This window comes from Hylobates moloch, unplaced genomic scaffold (assembly GCF_009828535.3).
Source record: "Hylobates moloch isolate HMO894 unplaced genomic scaffold, HMol_V3 SCAFFOLD_21, whole genome shotgun sequence".
NCBI classification, from domain to species: domain Eukaryota; kingdom Metazoa; phylum Chordata; class Mammalia; order Primates; family Hylobatidae; genus Hylobates; species Hylobates moloch.
This window is the reverse complement of record NW_026652296.1, coordinates 19,426,152-19,453,579: the sequence shown is the minus strand read 5'-3', so window position 1 is coordinate 19,453,579 and position 27,428 is coordinate 19,426,152. Positions and strand designations below refer to the sequence as shown.

Genomic DNA, 27,428 nt, shown 5'->3' with positions numbered 1-27,428 from the left:
TGTCTGATGAGAAAACAGATGCAGAGAGGTGAAGGGACCTGCCTTAGGTCATACAGCTACTGGTATGCAGTAGGAAGGCAGGTATTTCAACCCAAGCTACCGCTCTTAACCATTTGGCTACGCTGGCAGAGCCAGTTTCTTCAATCATAAAATCTCCAGGGCAGCTTCAAGGTCTAAATGAGCATGTGGAAAAGTGGCTACAGGGACTCAGTTAATTAGTTACCATCTCCTCTCCCACTTTCTTCATCTGGGGGCCTCCCAACCTGGCTCCTTAGGCAATGCTAACTTGTAGTTTGGGACAATAAGCAGTGACCCAATAATTTGCTTCCTCCCTGCCTACAACTTTGGGGAGCTTTAGGATATTTTAAGCAATCTGTGGTATTGTTTGATGAAGCCCACTGAAAGGGAAGTAAATATGTTGCTCAATTACAAAGTAATTGGGCAAGTTAAATACATTGCCTCAGGTCATACAGCTAGTAAGTGATGGAGCTGAGATTTGAATCCTGACATTTTTCCCACACGGAGCTAAGATTTGAACTCAGACTTTTTCCCCCATGCAGTGTTCTTTCCACAACTGAAAGAGAAGCTGCATAAATTCAAGGTCAGTAATCCATATAGAAAGAGAAGATCAGAGAAGAGAAGTCACAACAAATCTTAAAAACATGTGGAAGTAGATGAGAAATGCTGCCAGAGAAAGGCAAATTCAGAATGACACAAATGTTGCAGAATTAGGATTACGGCAGCATCTCTAAGAAGATGCTAACACCACGTTAGTACTGCATCAACTTTTTAAATCTCTTCTAACGAAGACGCAGTAATTATGATAGAAATGACTACACTTTTCTTTGTTAATAACTCAGCAAGCACAGAGCATAGGTACCATATGAAAGCTGTGGTTACATAAATAAAAGATTGATGGACAAGAATATATATATACGTATATATATATATTGTGGGTTTGGAATATATGTATGTATACGTATACGTGTGTATACGTATACACACATACATGTATGACACACGTGTTTGTGTACATATATGTATACACACACAGATATAAGTTTATATATGTATATATTCAAAACCTACAAAAGTTTTTGTATGGGCCATCAATTAAAAGTAAAGCATGAATCTAAAAAAAAATGCATTTTTGAGCAATCAGGGAAATTTAAATATAGACTGAGTACCAGATGATATTAAAGAACTATTGTTATTTAGGGGTAAGTTAATGGCACTCTAGTTGTTTTTAAGTTCTTTCATTCAAGCCTGGCAAGGTGGTGTGCACCTGTAATCCCAGCTATTTAGGAGGCTGAAGCTGGAGAACCGCTTGAGCCAGGAGAGTTCAAGACCTCATCTTAAAAAAAAAAAAAAAAAATTTCTATAATTCAATTACTATTAATACATCCAAGTCATTTCATTTTCAATCTGGATTGAATATCAGCATTATTGCTTATTTTTTACTGAAAATAGAGCAGCTGAATTGTCAGTGTCAAAGCTTTGGGGTTTTTTGCTGTTGTCTTTATCCTCTGATTGGGATTTTTGAATTGAATGTCTAGTTACAGGATTCAACTTTTGTGTCACATTAGGAAGACACTGTCTCTAATATTTAGGAACCAGAATTATCTGAACATATTAATCAACAGTGTACAGAACTGTCCTGTCCCACTGACCAGGTCACAATGAGCTCCACAAAATAAACAAGTGCAAATGCTTTGTTGTCTAAACTTCTTTACTTTCTAACCAATGCTTAATAGTAATTTTGTTTTGAAATGACCAAAAAAGTATGGGTCACAGTGTTGTTTGCCATGTACAAAGGGCAAGAGAAAAGCACCTCTCCCCTAAGCTAAAAGATTAAAAGCTTGGAGAAAAGGGAGATCAGGTGATTATGAACTCTCTACTCTGTGTTTCTACAGAACTCACTTGCTCATCTATGATTCAAAAGCTGCCCTTTGCATAAGTACCTTTCAGTTTGGAATGTAATTTCAACAGTGCATCCATTTTATCCAAATTCCAATAGAGTAAGAAAAAAAATTGGATGCTCCATAACATTTCTTATAAAAGAATTTTATCAGTAACACTGTACTTTCTAGCCAATGCTTAAAAAACTGTTGACTGTCTCTTTTCTGTAACTTTCTGGTATGTGAGAGTATCTCAGATTAATAACTCAAAAAAACAGTACACACAAGCACTTTATCAGATGTCCAGATGACAAGAAACTTGAAAAGATACTAAGTATGTTGGGTAACAGCTTGTCTGGCTAGAATAAAAGGTCCAATTGAACATACACAGAGGTGTGCCACCATTTGGAAGCTGGTAAGACAGCCCTGCTGTTGTTTTCTTCATCTACCTAGTGAGGTGGGAGACGCACATTTGATTATAGGGTGTCAAATACCAGCATCAGATAGTATCTGCTGGGGGCTCTGATGGGTACAGCACAGCTACCCAAATACCAAACGATTTGCTTTCATGAACAACTTTCCCCAAGAACTGTGCCCTGATACTCAAAAGATGATCAGGGAGACCCACAACATCAGCACAAGCTTAGAGAAAACTTGTTACAAAGGCAGAAGCTCTGCCTCACCCAGACTTTCTGAATCAGAATCTGCATTTTAACCAAATTCCCAGGTAATCTGTATGCACATCACAGTTTGAAAAGCATGGATTTAGAGGATTATTGTCAGTTTGGAAGGAGGTTTCCACAAAACTCTTCCTTGGGCCCCTCCTATTCCTCATTTTTACTGATGAGTCACATAAGGATATTGAAGAACCCTCATCAAATCCCAAGTAACACTAAACTAGAAGGAAACAATTGCACAAGCACCTCTTGGAAGAGACCAGGCTTGACAGCTGATCATGTAAAAGAATATAAACAACCAGAGATCTGCTAAAGAAAAAAAAAAGTAAGGCACACTTGAGTATATTGCTACAAATCAGACCACTTCTGGAGAACTGGTTATAAGTCTGGTCACACATTCTAAGTGACTGACAGTGAACTGTGATCACACAGTTTGGTGAGAAACAGGGAGGGAAAGGGATCTGGAAATTCTATCGAAAAGAATGGCTGAACTGAAGGACCTTAAACCTGAAGAAGAGGTGACCATGTGGGGACATCATGGTCATATTCACACATCTGAAAGATTGTCTCAAGACATTTCATTCTACGAATGTGTTTTTGAGCATCTGCTATGTGTCAGGCACCATGCCAGGAGCTAAGGATACAGAGAGTGAAAACCAGAACAGATCTCTAATTTCTGATGTTTCTTGCCTAATGGAAGAAACCTGTCTGTTTTTCCAGAAAGCACAACTCCAGACAATCAAAGGCAAGTGGAAGGACATGGGCACCATTCAAGGAAGCCCCTTCTGGCCAGAAGGCTACAGCTTTGTAAAGAAGTGAATAGACAAAAGTTCCGAGGCTCCCCAGGGCTGGAAAGAATGAGTTAAGGAAGGATGACCACCTCCCAGGGAGTAGTAGCTCAGGGGACGAACAGGCCAATGCTAATATTGCAGAGCTAGAGCATGCTTGGGGCCAATGACATTAATCTAAGATTTGTTTAGAATCATGCTACATTCAATTTAGCTGGCAACAAAATTTTTAAAACTTAACATTTTAGGATTAACAGCTAAATTTTGTATGTAAATGATGTCATACCTTAAACTTGTGAGTAAATGATGTCTAATTTCTCATTTAGTAATAGTTTGTTGTTGTTGTTGTTTTGAGATGGAGTCCCACTCTGTCTCCCAGGCTGGAGTACAGTGATATGATCTCGGCTAACTGCAACCTCTGCCTCCTGGGTTCAAGTGATTCTCCTGCCTCAGCCTCCCGAGTAGCTGGGATTACAGGCACCCCCCGCCCCCCACCACACTTGGCTAATTTTTCTATTTTTAGTAGAGAGGGAGTTTCAACATGTTGGCCAGGCTAGTCTCGAACTCCTGACCTCAAGTGATCCATCCACCTCAGCCTCCCAAAGTGCTGGGATTACAGGCGTGAGCTACCGTGCCTGGCCTTAGTAATAGTTTTTAAAACCTAAGATTTAATAAAAATCCACATTACTTTATTTATTGATTGATTTTTTGAGATGGAGTCTTGCTCTCTTGCCTAGGCTGGAGTGCAGTGACACAATCTCTGCTCACTGTAATCTCTGCCTCCTGGGTTCAGGCGATCCTCCCACCTCAGCCAGACTATAGGCATGTGCCATCACACCTGGCTAATTTTTATATTTTTTGGTAGAGATAGGTTTTCACCATGTTGGCCAGACTGGTCTTGAACTCCTGACCTCAAGTGATCCATGCGCCTCGGCCTCCCCAAGTGCTAGGATTATACATAGGCGTGAGCCCCTGCGCCCAGCCCACGTTAATATTTTAAATAACAACTCTGTAACAACTCTATATTAATGACTTATTTCAACTGTACTCTTCTCTCAGCTATCCCTCAAACTACTGTATTTCCAGTTCCTTGATGTAGCTTCAGAGTTGCTCATTCCACTCCCAAAATTATCCTAAAGAAATAATTCCATTTCTTCTTCCAGAAGAACAAAAGAGGGAGGGGTGGGGAAACTAGTTGCCTGAGATGCAAATAAACAATATTTATAAAGAAAAATACTACATAAAACACTTCAGTAGAATGCAGTCCTTTTCATAGAATGAAGCAAGGCATAAAAAATTAAAAATATATAATAAGAGAATATTTAAGGTAAACTGAGAAACTATCATATATAATTATGCAGGTTACATAGCAACATGGAAAAACGCTTACAATGACATGAGAACAATACAAACTTGTATAATTCTAGCCATATAAAATTATGCACGCATATGATCAAAAAGTAGGAAAAAAGAAAATCCAAGAATTTTCTAGAGTATTAGAATTCCCTTTTTAAAAAATTTAAACTTTCTATTTCACTGTTGGCTGTACAATACTTTTATAATAAATTTATCAGGAGCCAGCCAGGCGCGGTGGATCAAGCCTGTAATCTCAGCACTTTGGGAGGCCGAGGCGGGAGATCGAGACCATCCTGGCTAACACCGTGAAACCCTGTCTCTACTAAAAATACAAAAAAGTTAGCCAGGCATGGTAGCGGGCGCCTGTAGTCCCAGCTACTCAGGAGGCTGAGGCAGGAGAATGGCATGAACCCGGGAGGCGGAGCTTGCAGTGGGCCAAGATTGCGCCACTGCACTCCAGCCTGGGCGACACAGAGAGACTCCATCTCAAAAAAAAAAAAAAAAAAAAAATTATCAGGAGCCAAAATAACTAACTCATTACAAGTGTAAGAATTTGTACATTCACAAGAAATGAAATAGTAAAAGGTGACACACACAGTTTGATCTTCACATTCAGTTGGTTGTCCTTTATAAAGCTATTTAAGTTCATAAACAACCAAAAGTAAAGATAATGAGATTCATGTTATTAAAAGTGCTTAACATTTGTGGAAAGCAAAAAGGACTTTGTACAGCAACCGCCCATGAACTTTGGGTAAAAGCAAAACTAAATTTCTGGAGTCTATTTTGCTTTTCACCTTATTTGATCTCACTTAACATCACTCATGCCAAGTTGAGTTTTTTTCCTCTTCTTTTCCCTTCTCCTCAAGTTCATAAAGTGAGAAACAAAAAAAAAAAATACACAGCAGCTCTGTTACAGTCCTCACTGTTCTCCCAGCAATACTACGTATGAAATGCGGCTTTCTGGAATGGGCCACAGAGAAAATAAGATAAGAGAAACATCCAAATACTACCTGTCACCACAGGGATCACCAGGACTGAGTTGACTTAGGGCTGAGAGATCTGGGCTCAAGTTTTCCGCATCTCTAACATGGAAATAATACTGCTTGCCCCAAAAGGTGATGTCACAAGAAAGTCCCTAGCACATGGTGATGCTCAAGAAATGCACATCTCATCCTTTTTTCCCACCTTCTGACACACACGTGCACATGAGCTCTGCCCATTCTAAAACCACAGGGGTCCTTAAGTCTACTATTTCCCAGATGCCCGCTCCAACTTTCTCTACCCTGCTCTCTGCCTTGGCAGGCTAATCATTATGAATCACATCAACAGGTCCCTACGACCTTGACCTCTGATTGGGTTTAGCCAATGCTATGTCCCAGAAAGAGATCGGGGGAGGAAAGGAGAGGCGAGGGAGGGAATAAGGTTGGGAATTCATTCTACTTGCGGTGTATGCATCCCTCAACCAAAAGTCACTGCTCCTCTCAAGGTAGCCTCTTGACACTTGATAATGACAATCTCTTCTGGCTCCTGATAACTACTTCCATCCATTTTCATCCATTTGTCTCTTTGGAGCTAGGGGTAGTAACAGCTCCACCATCACTATAACCCTAGGTTCCTGCACTATCCCTTATGGTTTTCTCTACATCCTGCCCATACCTCTTGAAGTAAACTCTCTTGGAATTATCCCAAGTTGAGAATGCCAACTTTTCCTGTTGGGACTCTGACAGATAAAGTCCTATCTATAGAATTCCAGAATCATTTATATCTTGAATCAACACAAGGAGAATGGCAGTTCTGGGGTTTCAGATTGAGATGCACATGCAGGCAGGATCTGATAATTCTAAAATACTCCCAAGTATTGATGATTCAAAACTCCCAAGGCTAGCCTGTGTTCCTCCAATAGGCCTGAGTTGGTCCCACAGCTGAGCCATTCTCCTCAGACCCCAGAGGAATAACATCAGCTTCTAAACCCTTGGGACCCTGTGAATTGAGCAAGAAGTTCTAGGCCTCCCCATGTTTTAAGTCTTCAGTCCAGCCTCAGTCAGTGAGTCCCAGTTTTATCTCAAACTAATAAAGGTGTCCAAATTACCAATCTCTCAGAGACTGGGGGAAGGGGAAACATAGCAGCCTCGCAAACATCCCATCTTTCCTATTGTGCCATGGTTTCATGTGCCATGGTTTCACGTGGAGTTAGAAAATAGAGCGCAAGAATGGACTCTCCAAAACCAAAGGGCTGTGTTAGCCTCAGATGGAGTGAGGAAATCCTACACACACCTTTCTCTCCTTTCCAATTCCCAGAGCAAGTGAGGAAATGGGGACCTAGTTACCCAGGGTAAGTATGTAAGGCAGAGCCAGGACTGAATAAAGGCAACTGACTGCCAGTCCAACTTTAATGACAACGGTCATATTTTCTCCCATTTGGTCTGGGCTGTCCAGGTGCCCAAAGGCGAGTTAAAGGAAATACCCCTCAGTTGAGTCCTAGCCCACCATAATGTGTCAGACTTTTACTGGTTTAAGACGCACTTATGAGGTCTAGAGTGGCCCTAGTCATCCCAAGACTGAAGAACTCACAGAAGTTTCATCTATTTCTATTGACTCTAAAGATACAGAGCTAAGGACAGCCTTAGCTGTCAGCACCCACCACGTGCAGAGGGCTCTTCCAGATGCCCCGGTAAGTTAAAAAGAGTCATCCAATTCTTTTTTTTTTTAATTTATATTTTAAGAAGACCAGAGAAGTAAATACGAAGTACAAGAGAAAGGAGCTGTACACAGAGCATTACCCAGCAGAAAGGCACTAAAGCAGCAGCATAGTGGCACATTAGGAGCTCGTTGCTCTGGGTCACACTGTGACATGTGAAATATGGAGCATGCCCCAGCCTTTCCAAACCTCCATTTCTTCATCATTAAAATGAGGTCAATAATACTATCCACTATTAATGACACCACTATTTACACAGGGTTAATGATACACGTAGCAGTCCTTAGCACAGTGAGTGACATGCTATGAGGGCTCAATAAATGCTTGCTTTTATAATCAGACCAAACTGAAGTTGGTTAAGCCTCCTCTAGCTGGAAATCAAATTCTACAGCCTTACTGGCATCTTACCTGCACCCTACGGCTTAAAAGCCTTTGTAATATACTTCCTCTAAAAGTAAACAATACTAACAAATGTAACGAAACATAGCAGTAAAACTATGCTAGTAAGATCACTGAGATAGAAATACTTCATTAAATAGATGCTTTAGAACCTACATTCAGAGGGGAGTTCCATGAGAGTGGGTGTCAGCCAGGAGTAAGTTCAGTAAGGGACTGAACCATTAAAATGCTAACAAAACCTCAGGATAATTCATTAGGATCACAATATGCAGACTAAGGAGGGAGTTTACATCTGAAGAAACCAGGGATCCAGAATCTGAAGAGAGGGACTTGGGAGATGAAAGTGAAGAAAGCTTCTTCAGGTACTTGAAGGGTTGCATATGTGATATATGATGGGAAAGACTAAGGAAGTCCAGTGGGTCAAGAGTCCCAGGACAAATATTGTGGCTTCCTATGAGGAAGATTGTTCTTGTGCTAACCGAGAGGTGTCCCCTACGTAAGAAGAGGAGTTGGCATCTCACCAGTGGGCATACTGGAAAACCCTGTGGTCACTTCCTACCTGAAAGTCTGCAATCCTAATGTCTTATTTGGACACCAGAAATAAACATAATTGGGAATCAATAGAGTGCAGCTCCTATGTGCCAGCATTTCTCACCCTGCTAACAACAAAGCCTTCAGAGAATAATATAACAGCTCAAACTTAGTCTGCTATTACATTTACTTGGGCAGTCTTATTCCATTTGAGAGGCATTCTAGTTAAAGGTAAATAACAACTCCATAATTTTTTTTCTTAAAGATAAATTAATCAGCCCAACACTATATCAAAAAAGACACAAGGATAATCTGTCACATGATTTTGAGTAATTATGCTAAGGGTTTCATTTAATCAAAGGCATCATCGCTTTTTTGCTCTGCTAGGCTCAGAAAACTAAACATTGAAAAAAATCAAGAAATATTCTAAAAATCACAGCCACTGAGAAGAAAGTGATTCAACATTATATTTTCTTTGTTCCACCTGCCAAAAATGATAGAGTGAATTTGGAACTGAGAAAGACAAAAAGAAACAATTCAAGAGTAGAAAAAGACATATGAAAGACAAGCATGAGGCTAGGTGCAGTGGCTCATGCCTGTAATCCCAGCACTTTGGGAGGCTGAGGCAGGTGGATCACTTGAGGTCAGGAGTTTGAGACCAGCCTTGCCAACACAGCAAAACCCCATCTCTACTAAAAATACAAAAATTAGCCAGGCATGGTGGCAGACACCTGTATTCCCAGTTACTCAGGAGGCTGAGGCAAGAAAATCGCTTGAACCTGGAAGGCAGAGGTTGCAGTAAGCCGAGATTGCACCACTGCACTCCAGCCTGGGCGACAGAAGGAGACTCTGTCTCAAAAAAAAAAAAAAAAAAAAAAAAAAGACAAGCATGAGAGTTTAGTGACATTAACCACCCAAAGCCTTCCTGAAACTCCAGATGTGTGATTTGTATACCTAAGCATATAGTCAGTCTCCACCCGCGTTTTCTTTTTCCTTCACCACAATGAGTTGGGTAGCAGAAGAGAAGGATATAAAGGCAGAAGCTCATCTTTCATTCAGTCTATTTGCTGCCTTTGACGGCTATCACAATTCAGCACACAAGAATGTTAGTGCTCATCACCATGGAGGCAATTGTAATGTCAAACCCAGAATTGTGGAATCACAAAATACAAGACACATGTAACAGGCTTTGGGATGGGAGGATGGGAGTGAAGATCCAAATTACCAAGCAAGAAATGCAAGTCTTTAGAAGCCCTTTTGAAGCAATTCAGATTCTTAGTCATTTTTTTTTCCTTTCGGAAAATTGAGACACTGATTATTTCTAGTTAATCTCTTCTGTTCATAGAATATATTATACCAGAATTCCAGCCTTCAGACCCAGTGAGAAATGAATGCACTATTAAAGGATATACAATCAAGTATAGATACCTTCATTATAAAGTGTAGCTTTCACCTGAACTGGAGAAAGCAATCTCTGTCCTAGATCACGCAGTATTTCATTGTAACTCTATCCCTCAAGAACTACTAGACTGGGGAGACAAGTCAGTCAACAGGGTGCTAAGTGCTATCACAGAGGTAATCTACTTTATGCTCCAGGAGAAATGGAAAAGGAGAAGTGGCGCCTACCCAGCCTGAGGGGTCAGAGAAGGCTTTTGGAGGAGGGGCACCTGAGATGAAGCTGGAAAGGCAAGTAGTGTTGGCCTATGAGCAGGATAGGGTTTATTCTATGCAGAGGGGCACAGCGGAAGCCAGGAGGACCAACTGGAAACCCAGAAGCCTGGGGAATGCTAACATTTCAGGGCTGGCCTGAGGACTTGGGGACCAGAAAGCGGCCACAGAATGGCGGGTCAGAAAGACAGAAGGGCTAAGGAGGAGGGCCTTTCAAGGCAGAAGTCGCTCACAGTGTGAAGGAATGCAAGCCAAGTCAGACAAGGGCTAAAGGCCTAGACTTAGGTAACCACAAAGGGCCTAGGGTGCCCTTTGCCCGAGACATTTCAGGGAAGTAAGTGGCAGTGACAGAGGCCAGAGTACAGAGGGTTAAATTGCAGGAGGTGAGGAAGTAGAGACCATGGATAAGGCTACTTGCAGGAAGCCTGGCTAAGAACAGGGAGTGAGCTAACAGGAAATACAGGATCAAATTGTATTTTCCAGCCTGAACCTCTTCTTTAAGCTCCAGACTTTCATCTCCTCTTGAATTCCTCCTTTTCCCTCACCCACTACACTCAATTAATATTCTGGCCTCCCCTCTACCCATTCTCCATACAACAGTCTGGGTGGTCTTTTTAAACTATAAATCAGGCCATCATACCACCCCATACTCAAAATATACAATGGCTTCTCACTGACCTTAGAATAGAGTCTTAATGCCTTGCTATGCCCTGTAAGTTCTTGAGTGATATGGGCCCTGCTTTGTGCTCCAGTATCCTCTCATACACCTCTCCTCCTCTTAGTCTTGTACCAACCTGGTCTCCTTTCAGTCCTTGAATTCATTAAGAACAGTCCTGCCTTAGGATTTTTGCCCTTCCTCCTTTACCAGGAACCAGTCCTAGGTCCCCAGGCCCTTCCCAAGCTCTGTCCATTGAGGCAGGAGCCTCTTCATTCCCTCCTGTGTTTGCACAGGTCCTGCCTCACTCTTCTCAGAGCTCCCTCCACCATTTTGTGCAAATAAACACCCACACACCCCAAAATCACCTCCCATCCAGTAGATGCAGGCAAAGAGTGAGTCACCTATAAAGGAATAAGCCACTGCAAGTGCTCTTCCAATCCCGTGCCCAATGGTTTACCTCAAACCAACTTCTTCAGAGCCCAGGTTTTCCAGCCTTCCCAGTGGGATGTTTCCTGGGTCTCACTACTAGGGGCTTTGATGTCAAAAGACCCAGGCCGTAGCTCATTTCTCTGCTGCCAATTAGTTGTGTGCCCTTTATCAAGGCACCACTGCATCAATTTTCTTATCCTAAAAAAGATAAACAATGTCTCCCTAGCCTTTAAGAAGCTCACCACAAAGGTGTACTAACACCCCAGTTCTCAGCTCCCTCTTCCCTGACCCATGGACCTCTCTCCCACCTTTGCATCACTTGCCTTCTTTACCAGGAACAAGTCCTAGGCCCCTTGGCCCTTCCCAAACTCTGCCCATAGAGGCAGGAGCTTCTCCATTCCCTCCTGGGGTTGCGCAGGTCCTGCACCTCACTCTTCTCAGAGCCACCTCAACCATTTTCTGCAAATAAACACCCACACACCCCAAATTCACCACCTATTCAGTAGATACATGCCTCTTCTCAACCATCTGTCCTTTAGCCTTGGTCACTAGCTCCTATCCTAGGCCTGGTATACAAAAGCCTCCCAGACAATCATGCCCTCTCACTCTCTTCTCCAACACTGCTGGCAGGCCACTGACACCCAGGGCAACCTTGGAAACCGTGGTTTGAAGACGGCAGAGCGTCATTAGTCTGGGCCCCCTCCATCCCCACAGGTGACTGGATTTTAAATGAGCACAGAAACGTCTACTGTTTTAAGCCACTGAAGTTTCAGCAGAGTTTATCTATTACAGTAGCTAGCGTTTCTCTACACAATACAGGCTGAATTAAAATGGCAGCTGGAGAGAAGGGAGAGGACTCGTGGTAATGAAGAAAGCCTGGAGCTAGGATTAGGGATAGCCTGATGACCATCTCCATTTCTGTATTACTTATCCTCTTCAAAGTACTTTAAAATATGTTTTCTCATTTGACACACCTTCATCAATACTATTGTTATTAACAATTCACAAATGAAAAAAATGGACTTAGCGAAGTTATGTCCAAGTTCCCATAGCTGATAAGTGGTGAAGCCAAACTGGACACAGGACCCCTGACTCTTAGTCTAACAGCATCTTCCCTACAGCATCTAATCTCTCAAAGCCACATTCTAGTGCCACATCAGACACACTCAACTAAAGTACAAGGGTGCTAGAATGAAACAAAAAGGATAGGTAGTCTGGTAGAACTGATAAAAGGCAGATTGTGGAGGTCTCTGTAAATATCAGACTGTGGAGTATAACTTTTATTCAAAACACAATGAGGAGCAAAAATCAACTCCCACTTCCAAGCTCCACACAGTAATTTTATACCTTATCTGCCTTCAAAGACCTTACTGCATCATCTACCCTTGGCTATCAGTGGATGCCAATGCTCCACTTCACACAAAAAAATACAAGTTTCTACAAGGGCAAAAATTCCAGCCCCCTGCGCCTTCTTTTTTTTTTTTTTTTGAGATGGAGTCTTGCTCGTCGCCCAGGCTGGAGAGCAGTGGCGCAATCTCGGCTCACTGCAAGCTCCACCTCCCGGGTTCATGCCATTCTACTGCCTCAGCCTCTCCAAGTAGCTGGGACTACAGGTGCCCACCACCACGCCTGGCTAATTTTTTTGTATTTTTAGTAGAGACGGGGTTTCACCGTGGTCTCGATCTCCTGACCTCGTGATCCGCCCGCCTCGGCCTCCCAAAGTGCTGGGATTACAAGCGTGAGCCACCGCGCCCGGCCTGGCCCCCTGCCTTCTATAGACTTCTCTGTATCCCCAAATAGCCTTTTCTCTTTCCGCACAGTCAAATGAAACAGGCACCCCTCCTCTGGCAATGCTACTGGCCATCTCCTGTGCATGCCCCTCCATCCACAGAAGAGACCCTGTTCAAGCACTTATCCTTTCTCTTCCTGAATCTCTGATTTTTTTCCTTTCTCCTGGCTCTTCCTTTCCTCAGCCTCTGAACATGCTAGAGCCCCTCTCATCCTAAAATCACCCCTTCCTTGGGAAGCCCATAGCCCCCTCTTATCCTCACACTTCCTAGCTGAGCTCTTTTAAGCATCAGCAGTGAAAATGCATCTCTACTTCATTACCATGGATTCTCTACTCCACCCCTACCCACGGTAATGTGGTGGTGGGATGCTGAAACATTCACCTCCAGTGATACCTCTTAGGAGCTAAATCCAATGGACAATTTCCAACATTTCTCTTACTTTACCTTTTCATGGCACTTAACACTGCTGTACTCCCACCTTCTTGAAATTATCCCCTGCCTTAGTTTCCATGGCCCCATTCTCTCTTGATCTTCCCCCTCTCTGTCTACTCCTACTTGGTTTCCAGTATAGTCTCCTCCCCTCTGCCTCCCCACTAAATGTTAGTATTTCCTGGGGTTCCATCTTTATACTTCCTCTTACTCTACATACTATACTTCTGTTTGAAATCATCCACAAATATAACTTCAGCTGACGGCTACACACTGGAGACTTCCACAGTGTGTAGCTGTGGAAGTGTAGCTATATCTCCACAATCCAGACCGCTCATGTGAGCTCTCCGTAATCTGGCTACATGTGCCTGCCAGTATTTCCACCTGGATTCCACGGGTGGAATTCCAGCTCAAAGTCAACATGGCTAAAACCACAGCAAGCATCTTGTTTATCATGCTTGTTCCTCTTCTTACTGCATCCATAAGGAGAGCATTTATTGAGTACTGTATCAGTAAGGGCTCTACAGAAAAAATAGAACCAATATGAAACAACTATATATATATATGTGTGTGAATGGATATCTGTATGAATACACAGTCATACTCACACACTAAGATTTATTTTAAGAACTGGCTCATGCAATTGTAGGGCTGACAAGTCTTAAATTTTGGGCAGACCAGCAGGCTAGAAATGGAGGCAAGAATTGCTGTTGCAGTTTTGAACTCCCCTACTCGAACAAGTACCCAGGAGACAGGGTCTGGCCTCTCACCTTTATATCCCCAGCATCTTACACAGGCTAGACACACAGCAGAAGCTCAGTAAGTGTTGGCTAATGGCCAAGTGGGTATAAAGTGAGATGTTATTAAATGAGAATGGGACAATAGGATGAATCATCATGGGGAAGAATCAAGACTTGACCAAGGACTATGTTACAAATCAAGACATAGCCCTTCTGGGGCATTCATTTACCAGAATTACCGCATCACTACACCCATGACTGAACAAGGACCATTACACAGATAGAAGCATATCCATTCAATACTATATTTGAATGTCTCAACAACCCTGTTAAGTTGGCATGGCAAAGAAAAGGTCACATTTTATGAGTAAAATTGAGGTTCAAAGATTAAGGGTCTTGTCTAGGCTGCTACAAAAAATACCTACAACGAAATGTCTTAGTTGTTCAGTGACATACAAGGTAAGAGGGACCATTAAAACAACAGAAAGTTGGCCGGGAGCGGTGATTCATGCCTGTAATCCCAGCACTTTGGGAGGCCAATGTGGGTGGATTGCTTGAGCTGAGTTCAAGTCCGGCCTGGGCAACATGGTGAAACCCTGCCTCTACAAAAAATACAAAAATTAGCCGGGCATGTTGGTGCACACCTGTGGTCCCAGCTACTCGGGAGGCTGAGGAGGGAGGACTACTTGATCCCAGGAGGTAGAAGCTGCAGTAAGCTAGGATCACACCACTGCACTCCAGTCTGGGCAACAGAGCGAGACCCTGTCTCAAAAACCAACCAGCTGGGCGTGGTGGCTCACTCCTGTAATCCCAGCACTTTGGGAGGCCGAGATGGGCAGATCACGAGGTCAGGAGATCAAGACCATCCTGGCTAACATGGTGAAACCCTGTCTCTACTAAAAATACAAAAAATTAGCCAGGCGTGGTGGTGGGCGCCTGTAGTCCCAGCTACGCAGGAGGCTGAGGCAGGAGAATGGTGTGAACCCAGGAGGCGGAGCTTGCAGTGAGCCGAGATTGCGCCACTGCACTCCAGTCTGGGTGACAGAGCAAGACTCCGTCTCAAAAAAAATAAAAATAAATAAATAAATAAATAAACCCCAACGACCAAAAAAAAAAGTCAAAACCAAAAAGTAGCAGTTCAGTTCAAAACTCCTTACCAACCTAAACCTGCAAAAAGTAATCTTCTACTATTTACAAAGAATACTTTTTATTATAACTATTGTTCTGATTTTTGTACTATATCATGGTATGTATTGTATTATTGGAATTATATATCCATTGTTGTAATAATAAATTTCTGGTTATATAGTAAACATCCAGAAGCACTGTTTTCTGAAATAAAGCCAATATGTATTAAATCTATGACTTTTTAAAGATAACTATATAGCCCTAGGTACCACCTAAGTAGCTGATTTCCTTATTTATTAATATACATTAGAATTAGTGAAATGTTAATATTCAGTTCAAGCATTGTATTTGGGGATACGCCGCATTCTCTGAAGCCACAGAGAAGTGAAAATACTCCATTAGTCATTCTTGTTAAAGAATACAGGGCTGATTACTCCCAACTATATTTGCATATATAGTAACTTGACCTTTGCAAAGCTCTTTTCTACGTAGTCTCATCCAGTCTTAGAAAAATCTTATAAGCCAGGGTAAATCCTTTTTATTTTACTTGACAGAAAATAGGGTCAGATGCTTAAGGTCATGTAATTGATAAAAGGCAAAAGTGGGACTAGGCACCAGGCCTTTCTTCCCCAAAGCCTACAGTCATTCTATAAAGCTCTCATGGCTTTCTGGCCATAGGTCCACCAGACTGTGAGTACCACAGAAGACCATGTCTGATTTGCTCTCCGTTGGTGTCCAGCATAGTATCTGACACACAGTAGGCACATAATAAGTATGTTATTTGGTGAATTCCTGAAATCATTTTCTTAAGTGGCTTTAGTTACCTGTATGGTAAAATGGGGCCTATAGCATTGCCAAATATCTTGGCTTTTTAAACGGTATTGGCATTATCAGGAATAAACAAAAAGAAAATGCTATCTTCTGTGAACTATATATGTTGATTCCCAAGGGGATCAAAATTCTGGGCCAGGGCCCCATTTCAGCACAAAAGGTAACAAGTAGTATGTTTTTCAGCTTCCTGGAAAATTAAGAGTTGAATGGAGAGGTCAAGTGGAAGAGCCTTAACATGGGAAAGGAAAAATTGAATGCAAGATTTCAGGCATAATGATGACCACCTACAAGGCTAGCACAATGGTCCAGCTATAGCTAACCTACCATGGCAAGAATGGGCTTGCCAAAGGAGTGCAAACCCATCCAGAGAGTACACACACCAGTGAGAGAGAATCCACTCCATGGCAGGAAGACAAAGCTTTGAGGTAGGCCAAGCCCAGGAACCAAGTGTGCAAAAGTCTAGGGCAGAAAGAGCCACTCTGGACATGGCTTCACAGGCTTTCTGTAAAACTGTCTGTGCTTAGCCACCTAGAGCAAGGCAGAATGAGGAGCAGCTGACCTCCTTTGGTTTACTGTGGCCAACCCCACAGGGATCTACCGACCACATTGCCAACCACCCGAGAGAAAGATACTCAGCAATGAGATGGTGAGTATTCAAAAGTCCTGCTAACCTGGCAGACTATTCATTTCCTATAAAGGCCTCATTAACATCATTTAGAGCTCCATTTTCCCTCCATTTTAAACCATATATTCAAACATATACATCCCATTACCATTCTGGTTTTCTATTCACTACCATACCACTATATATCCCATTCTTTCAGATATCTACTATGATCCCAAGATCGTTTTCAGCTATGCTTCCATAAAAGCCCTTCTCCACCAAATATTCCTTAATGCATCACACATTAATTACAGAAACAAGGTATCCAAAGTAATTGAGTCATTTCAGATAACTGAAGGCTAATTCATTAAGCACTATGTTGTAGTCTTGCTAAAATAAATGATGCCTTAGTAAACAGAAAATATCAAATGTAATTTACTAGTTTCAAAATTTTACTCAACCTTCAAGATCCAGTCTGAATACAAACATTCCCTTAAAGCATCCTCCAATCTCCTCTTGCCACCTCCATCCACCACTAGAGATACCCTCTCTTTCATCTGTGATCCTATGACATTTTGATTATATCTCCTTCACAGTACATAGCATGGTCTGCTTGAGGTTAGAGATCTAAATGCACCTTGACTAACTTTTTAAAAAGTTCCTTGAGGCCATGGACCCTCTTTTCAACTAAGATACCTAGTCCACAGCAGGAATACAAACACTTCACAAGGTGAATACCTTTAGTGATTTAAACATTATAACGAGCACCATAATACAGCAGAGCCTGAAAGGGTTCCTGAGCTCTGATGGGAGGAAAAGTGTGACATTAAAGAACATATTATCACCATCACACTGATCGGTTCTGTTGAGTATTCCTCAGCTTTAGAAGAAAATGTTTTTCTAAAAGGGAAAAATACTCTGAATTCCTTTTTTTCTCTAAAATGGAATCACTTTTTACAAATCTCAACTTGCAAAATGAAAGTTCTGGTTGAATTGGCATTGCTAATCCTCCACAGCCACATTTTCTAGGCCTCATGATGTACATTTGACTAGCTCCCTGTAGTTCACTGAGGAGAGGAGACAGTGAGTGGAAGGATGTGGTAGGTGACTGGAATGCAACTGAGGTGCTGCTATTCACCAGTTTGAAAGCCAGCCTTCTCAGTCCAAGAGGAAATAAGAAATGGAACACATGATTGAGCAAACCAAGTTTTAGGCTCAAGGTCCATAGCAACCACTTCAACAGTGCTGACAACATTCTTTTCCCAAAGCTTTAGTGTTTGGGTATGATAAACCAGGTGTTATAGTGTTAAGTAATCTAAACAATGCAACTCAAATTCAGAACCTCCTTAATAGCAACAGGGGGAGTGTAAGTGGTCAGCCAAGAATGACTAACTCCAAGTTCCCTCATGAGCAGCTATTCTTTTGCAGGATTCCTCTCCTTGTCATGGAAAGAATTTTCCCAGGGAAAATAGGGAGAATGGGGCAGTAGGGCTACCAGTATCATAATATTAAATATCTAATCATATAGACAACCCCTTGGGGATAACAACTGTTCTTAACTTTGGCTTGTTGAGTAAAACTTTGTTTTTAAATCCAGTATCTTCAGAGACAGAATTGTGCACATAATTTTACAAATATCTAAAGCACTAAGCATGCTGTTTTAAGACGGAAAGCTTTCTAAATTGCACAACTTCCTTCTCAGCCTTTCTGAACAAACTAAACCCTAATTCGACCTATTCCTGTTGAACATGATAACAATTATAATCAGTTGATGTATTCAGAGGCCACCGAGGCAAACAGGAATGTTTTTCTCTATAATAAATGTCTCCAAACAGCTATACTTTGAATTATTTTGTAGAGCATTTCTGTTTCTGTCATTACCAGCTGTCCCTTCCTGCTGTTGTCAGTGTATTTGCCTCTGATAGAGCATTCTTAGCTCACTGTTTCTGATATCAGATGTATCTGGAAAGCCAAACTCTTAAGTGTCATGGGCTAAGGTTCCCTCCCACCAGTCCCACCTCCTTCAGACCCAGGCAATGGGCTTCCAGATGCCATGTTCTTAATCACTACAGCTGCATTTCCCAAACTTGCCTAATTATAAAGAATTACCAAGTGGGGAGGGTGTTAAAAATACACATTCTCAGTCTCCTCCTCCTAAAGACTGTAGTTCAGTGAGCCTGGAATCTGTTTTTTAACATACATCCTCACATGATTTTCATGAACACGTTTAAAAACACAATACTACATGCCTCTAGTGCTGCCCTCTTGAATTGGGATTCCTTCAGAATATAATGAACCTGGGCCATGGCCGACTCCTTCCCGAGAGACCTGGCAACCAATAAACCTTCCAGGTCACTACTTTTCCATCTCCCTCAGGTAAAATCCCCTGATCCTTTCAGATTCCTGCAGGGTAACCACAATATCTCATTGCTAGGATCTCCGACCCCACTTCATTTGCTGAAGATTTGGCCCACCTTCCTTTTCTCCATCCTAAATATCCTACAATCCTTCTGATGGCTTCTCTGACCATGCAGATGGCCAAAACAACTCTCCAGCCTCTAAGTTACTTGACCTCCTTGAATTCAGCCATCTTCACTGAGTTCACTTCATTTCAGTCACTTGTATCTGTGGCAAAACACAGGAAATCTGTCATGCCCAGTAATTAACTGCTCCAACTCTGAAATCTTCCACTCATGTGTCCCTCTCTAGCCACATCCTCCTATTACTCTATCACTCCATACAACCATTCCTTGACTTCAACAACACTGGTCCTTTTCTCTTCCCTATCTAGCCTAGATACCTTTAGCTATCACATTAGTCACCTCCTGGCCAATATCCCAGTTCCTCCGCTCCACTGTCTTTCTGCCACTCACCCCAGCAAACCCCAACCCTGGCTCAATCCAACTATATGCCTTCTTTGCTCCTAAAACCAGGCAGCTGAATGCTACCAGTGCCCCAGTTTATCCATGGTCCTATATCAGTGGAGCCCTGCATACTGCCTGGAGATCATGGACATTGTCTCAAGTTCATTACCCCCTCTTCTTGACCTCAATAGTGTGTCGAACCTTGTTTTCCTCTGACCTCTTCCCATTTATTCTTAGCAGACCTCACCTCTATTTCACAGAGATGATAACCACCACCAGACTTGGCACTTGCTCATAAGACATCCCACCAGAAAATATAACTGTGCCCAGATATTCCACCATGAGAGCTGTCAAGCCCATTATGCTTAAACTGAGTCTACTGTTCACTTGGTTATCTGAAATAAACTCCCTGGTGGTAAGCATTACTGATGTAAACAGTATGCTGGTGAATATCTTTCTAGTGCAAAAAAATAAAATTAAATAACATAGCCAGCTTCTTGAAAGATCTCTCTACCCTGAGAATCCTTCTAAAGATGGGGAAGAGTTTTTTTTTTTAAAAGAAAGTTATCTTACTTCACAAGCATTTAACAAGCATAAATCCAAATATAAAGTTGTCATACATCAATAGAATAATAGAATAATTGTAAATCCCAACCCAGATAGTTACTTCTGATTTTTTTTTTTTTTTGAGACAGAGTCTCGCTCTGTCACCAGGCTGGAGTGCAGTGGCATGATCTCGGCTCACTGCAACCTCCCCCTCCCGGGTTCAAGGGATTCTCCTGCCTCAGCCTCTCAAGTAGCTGGGACTACAGGCACGTGCCACCACACCAAGCTAATTTTTTGTATTTTTAGTAGAGACAGGGTTTCACCATGTTGGCCAGGATGGTCTTGATCTCTTGACCTCGTGATCTGCCCGCCTAGGCCTCCCAAAGTGCTGGGATTACAGGCATGAGCCACCGTGCCTGGCCAATTCTCTGATAATTTTTATAAATTCAAAACCATGGTCAGTGAAAGAACACTAAGTTAGTTATTGTCTGTCATTCACTCTTACCCAAACTCTAAATTGTTGATGAGTTTACAAGGCTTTTCTTGAGGACTTTTTTCTCCTTAAAATAGTAATAGCTAACATTGATAGTCTTTTGTGTATAATTCTGCTCCTCAAAAGATCCTATAAGAACTATTATTTTTCCCCATTTACGGCTGAAAAAACAGACTTAGACGTAATTTTCCCAAAGGCTTAGAGCTAGAAAGTAGTAAAGGTAAAATTAAAACACAGAGCCTAAAAGCAAACTAATCTGTATGCTTTGGCATAGTGGTTATTAACAGAAGCTTCCCAGGAGAATATAACATCCTAACCCAAGTGTTCTTATTTTAATGCTCTCATACATGCTTAGAAAGACAAGAGAAACCATCAGGGATTAATATTACAGCATATTTCATATTCATTCATTCCTGCATTCATATCAGAAGGCAGTAATGAAAAAGAGGGAAGGTTCTAAAGTCACATCACATAGATTAAAATCCTAATTCCACCATATTCTTAGCTATGTAACTTTAAACATTACTTAAATTCTCTAAGTTCAATTTTCTCAACTAAAAAAACAGAAGTGGTAATATAATTACCATCATCACCATACTGGGTTCTCCCAAAGATTTAGAGATAATGTGTGAACACACATAACAATGGACCTGGTACATACGAATTCTTGAAAAAAGTAGCTATTAAAATAATTATTCAAAATGTTCTGAGGGCTTACACCTACTGGACTCTGGGCAGAGCACTGGGTGCTAGGACTGTACCATATACAGGACAAGGCTGTCCCTGCCCTCCTAGATCTTGTAGTCTCTATTGGGGGAGTAGACAATAAAGAAGAAAACAAAAGAAGGAAACATATAAATGAAGTGCTATTGAGGGGGTAAAGCCAGCTGGACTTCCTGGGTTGAGTGGGGATTTGGAGAACTTCTTTGTCTTACAAGAGGATTGTAATATGCACCAATCAGCACTCTGTAGCTAGCCAGAGGTTTGTAAAACGTACCAATCAGTGCTCTGTAAAAACGCACCAATCAGCGCTCTGTAGCTAGCTAGAGGTTTGTAAAAATAGACTAAACAGCACCCTGTAAAATGGACCAATCAGCAGGACATGGACTGGGACAAATAAGGGAATAAAAGCTAGCCACCCCAGCCAGTAGCAGCAACCCGCTCGGGTTCCTTCCAGGTTGTGGAAGCTTTGTTTCTTCGCTCTTCACAATAAATCTTGCTGCTACTCACTCTTTAGGTCCATGCCATCTTTAAGAGCTGTAACACTCACCACGAAGGTCTGCAGCTCCTTTCTTGAAGTCAGAGAGACCACCAACCCACCAGAAGGAACGAACTCTGGACATACTATGAATTTTAGTGAAGTGCAAGCAATAAATGCACATGTGTTGAGATAGAGGACAATGGGGAGGAAGCTACTATAGAAGTGGTGATCAGGGAAGACCCCTCTGAGGAGGAGATGTTTTAGCTGAGACTGGAAGTTTAAGGATCTTTCTATGAGACAAGGGGAGGGAAGAGCCTGTACAGAAGAGGAGAATATGGCATGTTTGAGGAACTGAAGGTGTTCAACCTGACAAGCATGGCAAACAAGGAGGGGAGCCTGGAGAGGGAGCATGTCAGAGTAAGTGTGGATGTGAGACCAAGTGCAGTGAAAGCCACCAAGCAGGGGGGTGGCATGCTTGGGTTTACTCTTTAGTAGGATCACTCTGGCTGCTGTGAGGAAAATGTGCTAGAAGAAAGCAACAGTGGAAGCTGGGAGACCAACCAGGAGACATGGAATCATCCATCTGAGAGAGGTGGGTAGGTGAATTAGGAAGATGGAAAGAAGGAAGGGTTTGAGATATTCTAGAGGCTAGGCCAAAAAGCCATAAAGATGGGTTGCATGTGGAGTGAGGAAATGAGAAGAATCACAGACAACTTTCAGGTGTCCAGCCTGAACAATGAATAGACAATACTAACAGTGAGACAGAAGGCTGAAGGGGAGAGTAAGGAAGGGTCAGGAATGAGGAATACAAGTTTCAAAGCTTGAGAAGGAGATTGAGAGATCAGTTCTGAACCTGTGAAATTTGAGATCACTGGGACAGGAAGGTGGTAGCTGAAACTGCAAGTCTGGAACCAGAGAAAGGGTGGGGAAACGTAACAGAAAGAGTCATCTGCATCCAGGGGGTTCTAGGGTCCTGGGAATTGATTAGATCATTTAGAGAGAGAATATGATGAAAGAAGGGAGGTAGCAGAGCCAGAAAAGAAAAGAAATAATTAAAAATCACGTTGATAGTTTAAAACTGAACATGGTAACATAGCCCACACAAACATAGAACTGGCTCAAATACATGCTCAATCAATACCTGTGGAACAAGTAAAAATAAATTCTTAACACATACTTTTAGGCCTTTTTTTTTTTTTTTGGAGATGGAGTCTCTGTCGCCCAGGCTGGAGTGCAGTGGCGAGATCTCAGCTCACTGCAGGCTCTGCCTCCTGTTCACACCATTCTCCTGCCTCAGCCTCCCAAGTAGCTGGAACTACAGGCGCCTGCCAACACGCCCGGCTAATTTTTGTATTTTTATTAGAGACGGGGTTTCACCGTGTTAGCCAGGATGGTCTCGATCTCCTGACCTCATGATCTGCCCGCCTCAGCCTCCCAAAGTGCTGGGATTACAGGCGTGAGCCACCGCGCCCAGCCTCCTTTTAGGCCTTTAAGAAAATAATTTTTATTTAGGATTCCCCCCCTTACCACCACCACCCACCAACTTCTTGTATATTTGGAGGATAAGAAAAACAAGTTTTTGAAGGTCTCTGTTTGGATTGTGTTCAAGGAGATCCTTTTTCTTAAAAATAAGAAGCAACTGTTTTTTTCCAAAAAGTCACTAAAATGAAAAGTAGTCTACCTGAAATTCAAACCTTTGAAAAGCTTACGCTCACATTACAACTTCTCTGTAAAAATTCTGCCCCAAGATACAATTTTCCCATCCTCATAAATTAAAATGCAATTATATATTTTACTGCGGATGTTTCATCCTGAAAGATGAAACTGGTACTTTCAAACAGTTCAAGAGTCACATGAGAGATGTAAAATTGCAAAAGGTCAAGGATTTATTTTAAAATGTTAAAGAAAAAATTAAGTATACCTGCTAGGCCATCCAAAAACTGATAAGCAGGGAGATGAAAAGGATAGAATTGCCAGAAAAATAAGTAAATATGTAGCAGCTATTCCCCAAATGAAAACACATTCAAGCTATAATTATATCTCTGGGTATCTGTTGACACAAAAACCCCACTATGCTCTTGAGGCTTACACTATCACTATCAACTACTAAATTGAAATCACAGCTGTAAACATAACTGGGAAACTTTATACTTTTCAAAAATGTCCACCATGACACAGGGATAACGCATAAGAAGGAAAGCCAACAACATTTGCCAAAAATGTTCCTTCCCTCAATTGTTCAAGTTAAATCAAGACCGTAATTCTTTTTAAGATCATAGCCTCACTTTGTAAAATTCTTCTCAGATATAGATGAGAAAGGAATATCCTGACTTTTAAGAGATTGTCATTTTAACTCATGATACAGCTACCTAGAAGCCTAGAAGGCTACCAGCAAGGTCACATGAATAGATGGATAATGAGCATTCATTCTTTCCTTCATTCATTCAACAAATATTAAGTACCCACAGTGGGCCAGGTGCAGTTTCTGAGCCCTGAGGATTTATCAGTGAAAAAAAGTCTCACACTTCTGGGTTAATGAGGGAGAGAGACAATACACCAACAAATAAATATGTATTACCAAGTGGTGGTAAGTAAGGCAGGATAAGAACAACAGGGAAATGGGGTGTATTTGATAGTGTGGTCAAGCAAAGCCAGACAACTTTTGAGCAGAGACCTGAAGTAAGGGAGTCAACCATGTTAATATCCAGGGACCAGAGTTCTAGGCAGAGTGAACAGCAAATGCAAAGGCACCGAGGCTGGAGTATGCTTGACTTTTTTGAGACAGAGTCTCACTTTGTCTCCCAGGCTGGAGTGCGGTGGTGCAATCTTGGCCCAATGCAACCTCTGCATCCTGGGTTCAAGCAATTCTCCTGCCTCAGCCTCCTGAGTGGCTGAGATTACAGGCACGCACCACCAGGCCCGACTTTTTTTTTTTTTTTTTTTTAGTAGAGACAGGGTGTCACCATGCTGGCCGGGCTGGTCTCGAACTCCTGACCTCGTGATCCGCCCGCCTCGTCCTCCCAAAGTGCTGGGATTACAGGTGTAAGCTTGACGTTTTTAAGAAACAGCAAAGAGATCTGTCTGGCAAGGCTCGAAGTGAGGATGGTTGTGGGGAAGACGGTTAGCCTGGCGGGCCACAGCAAGGCTTTCAGATTTTACTTTAAGACAAAAAGCTATTGGAGGGCTCTAAGCAGAGGACTAACGTGATCTGACTTTTTTAAAGGATTGCAAAGAGAAACACAAGTTCCTACTCATAAAACCAAGATGTATCTCTCATAATCTAGTTATAAGTCAAAGAAAAAAGCATAGAATAAAAGTTGTATAGTATAATAGCATTTTTGTAAGAAAAAACACGTATACATGGGAACAAGGCTAAAAGGCTTAATACCAAATTGTGATTTACTATAGTTTGTGGGATTATGGGGGGTTTTTTGTTTTTTTGCAGTGCTTTTCTTTGTTTTTCAAGTTTTCTGCCTTAAACATGAATTACTTTGGTAATTTTTAATGTTATCTTTAAAAAGAAAAAAGCACTCCACCATGAGACTTCCCTTGTCTGAAATCTTACTTCAATATGAAAAAAAAAAAAAACTCAAAACCAAAAACGAAAACAACATGGGGAACATTTTTTTCCAAAAATTACCACACTTCCCATGCAATGTTTGCCTGTCATGAACCACTGCACAAATCAAGCCCCACTCAATGTATCAAGGTCACAAAACCAACTTGGTTAATATGTTGATCATTACATAGTGGCTCTGTCCTCCACAGCAACTTTGATACCATCTTTCCAAGGCAGCAACAGAAAGGCCCTTTTCATTCATTTTCTAAGTGTCTTTGATACTATTTTGCGCTTCTGGATTTTTCCACTGTATGTCTCTTAGAAACAAATTAAGCTCGAATAAGTTGTTCCAGCTAATGAAGTGCGCTTTTGGCACCTTCTCCGTGGTTCAGAATTATCCGGCAAAATACCAATTGTTTTAGGACGCATTTTCTCTTAGTTTTGAAATATTGCAATACTAAGTTACCACAAATAAAGAACATCGAGATAACAACACACAAGAACGTATATAAATGGAAACTACTGTAATCCTTTTTTAAATTAAGGATGTGTGGACGCCTCATGAATAAACATTTAGGGTATCTGGATAAATATATACTATGTGTTCATACAGATAAAAACAGAAAGGAGCATTCCTTCCCACCTCACTCCCCCACCCCAAGTCACATAAGTTTCTCGCAGGGCACAAGCCCAGGGCAATCACTGCTCAGAAATGTAAACCACGCAACTCAAAATGACTCAAGCTCTCAAACACTTCCCACCTAAGCCCTACATCCCATCCACTCCTCAATCACTTCCAACAGGCTTCCCTGAATGAAAATCCCAAACTGGGAAGGCTTAACAAGCTCCAAACTCCACTCATACACCACTCAGAGAATCCGAGGACCTGGGGCCCATGTGTAGTTTTTTCATGTGGGCAAACAAGGGTCCCAAGATTCAGGATGCTACTGTACCCCGAGTGGTTCGAGTCCTGGCTCTGCCGCCTTCCCTGGTCTAGCTGACGCTCTTTACACCGAGGGCATGGGCTGCCACATCCCAGCAGAGTGCAAGGGCCCTCGGGCGTGGACGCAGGCGGCTTTCGGGTGCACACGCGGAACGCACACTCGGGCACGCACTCACACGGTCAGGCGGGCCTGCGCGAACACCCCCGCTTCCCCTCTACCACCCCCTTTTGCGCCTTCCGCGATGGTGGCACGCGGGGCTACCCTGACCCCCAGGACCCCTGGACGCCCGCGCCTGGAGCCCGGGGGGTGATGACAGATGGCGGAGGGCGGGGCTCCGGGGGGAAGGGGCGGAGACTCTCAGCATGGGGGTGCTGGCGGCTGACAGAAAGACCAGGGGCAGCCGGCGGGAGGGGGCTGACTGAGACTGCGGGCCGGCCGCGGGCCAGGCGTGGCGGGAAGGAGCTCGCGCAGACACAGGGGCTGACAGGCAGAGAGAGACACAGACACCGGGGACTGACAGCCGCGGGGGCACGCGGGGCCGGCTGGCCGTGGCGGGCGCTCACCTGGCAGCGGTGGCGGTGGCGGCGCCCGCGACCGGGCCGCTCTTCCCGCGCTGCGGGCCTCCCTCCCCGCGGCCGGGCGGGCGGGCGGCCGGCGCAGGCCCCGCAGAGGCGGCGGCGGCGACGCCGGAGCCGCGGACTGCTGAGCAGCGGGGACGCAGCTGCACCAACCGACTCCGGGCCGCTCGGCTGGGCTCGGCCACTGTCGGAGGCGCTCGGCTCTGCTCGGCCTTGCACGGCTCCGCTCGGCCTTGCTCGGCTCAGCTGGGGGCGTGGCCCAGGGCCCCCCCTACCCGGGTCGCCTCTGGCGGCCGCGGGGCGGGGCTTTCGAGCGGGTGCAAGCCCCCTGACGTCGCGGAGAGCGGACCTTGCCCCCGGCGCATGCGCCCGCACTCCTCCCCTTCTCACAGTGTGGAGGCTGAAGAAGACAGGGAAGGAGGGGCTCGGGGCGGATGCTGCGGTCCCAGAGGTTCCTGGCTTTTGTACTCCATATCCTGCTCTTTCCAGAGGACCACTTAAAGAAGGTCACACCAGGTTACACTTTCAAAAGGATGTGTGTGTAGGCTGGCAGGGGCTCTGGCTCCTGTCTGCCCCCACTCCTGCAATTCCAGTGTTTCCCAACAAGCGTCGACTAGGA

General features: G+C 43.1%; 1 protein-coding gene across 20 annotated transcripts in view; it reads right to left on the bottom strand.

The window, feature by feature from the left end:
* Positions 1-27,018, bottom strand: part of ZHX3 (zinc fingers and homeoboxes 3) — a 142,974-nt gene extending 115,956 nt beyond the window's left edge. For 10 of the 20 annotated variants that reach the window (XM_058432800.1, XM_058432786.1, XM_058432799.1 and 7 more), the window contains exon 1: positions 9,302-9,421. The gene's annotated coding sequence lies outside the window, so the exon portion shown is untranslated. Of the gene's footprint in view, positions 1-9,301; positions 9,456-26,240 lie in introns of those variants that run through there. The other 10 variants (XM_058432804.1, XM_058432805.1, XM_058432802.1 and 7 more) reach the window with 5 other exon arrangements.
* Positions 27,019-27,428: the final 410 nt, after the last annotated feature.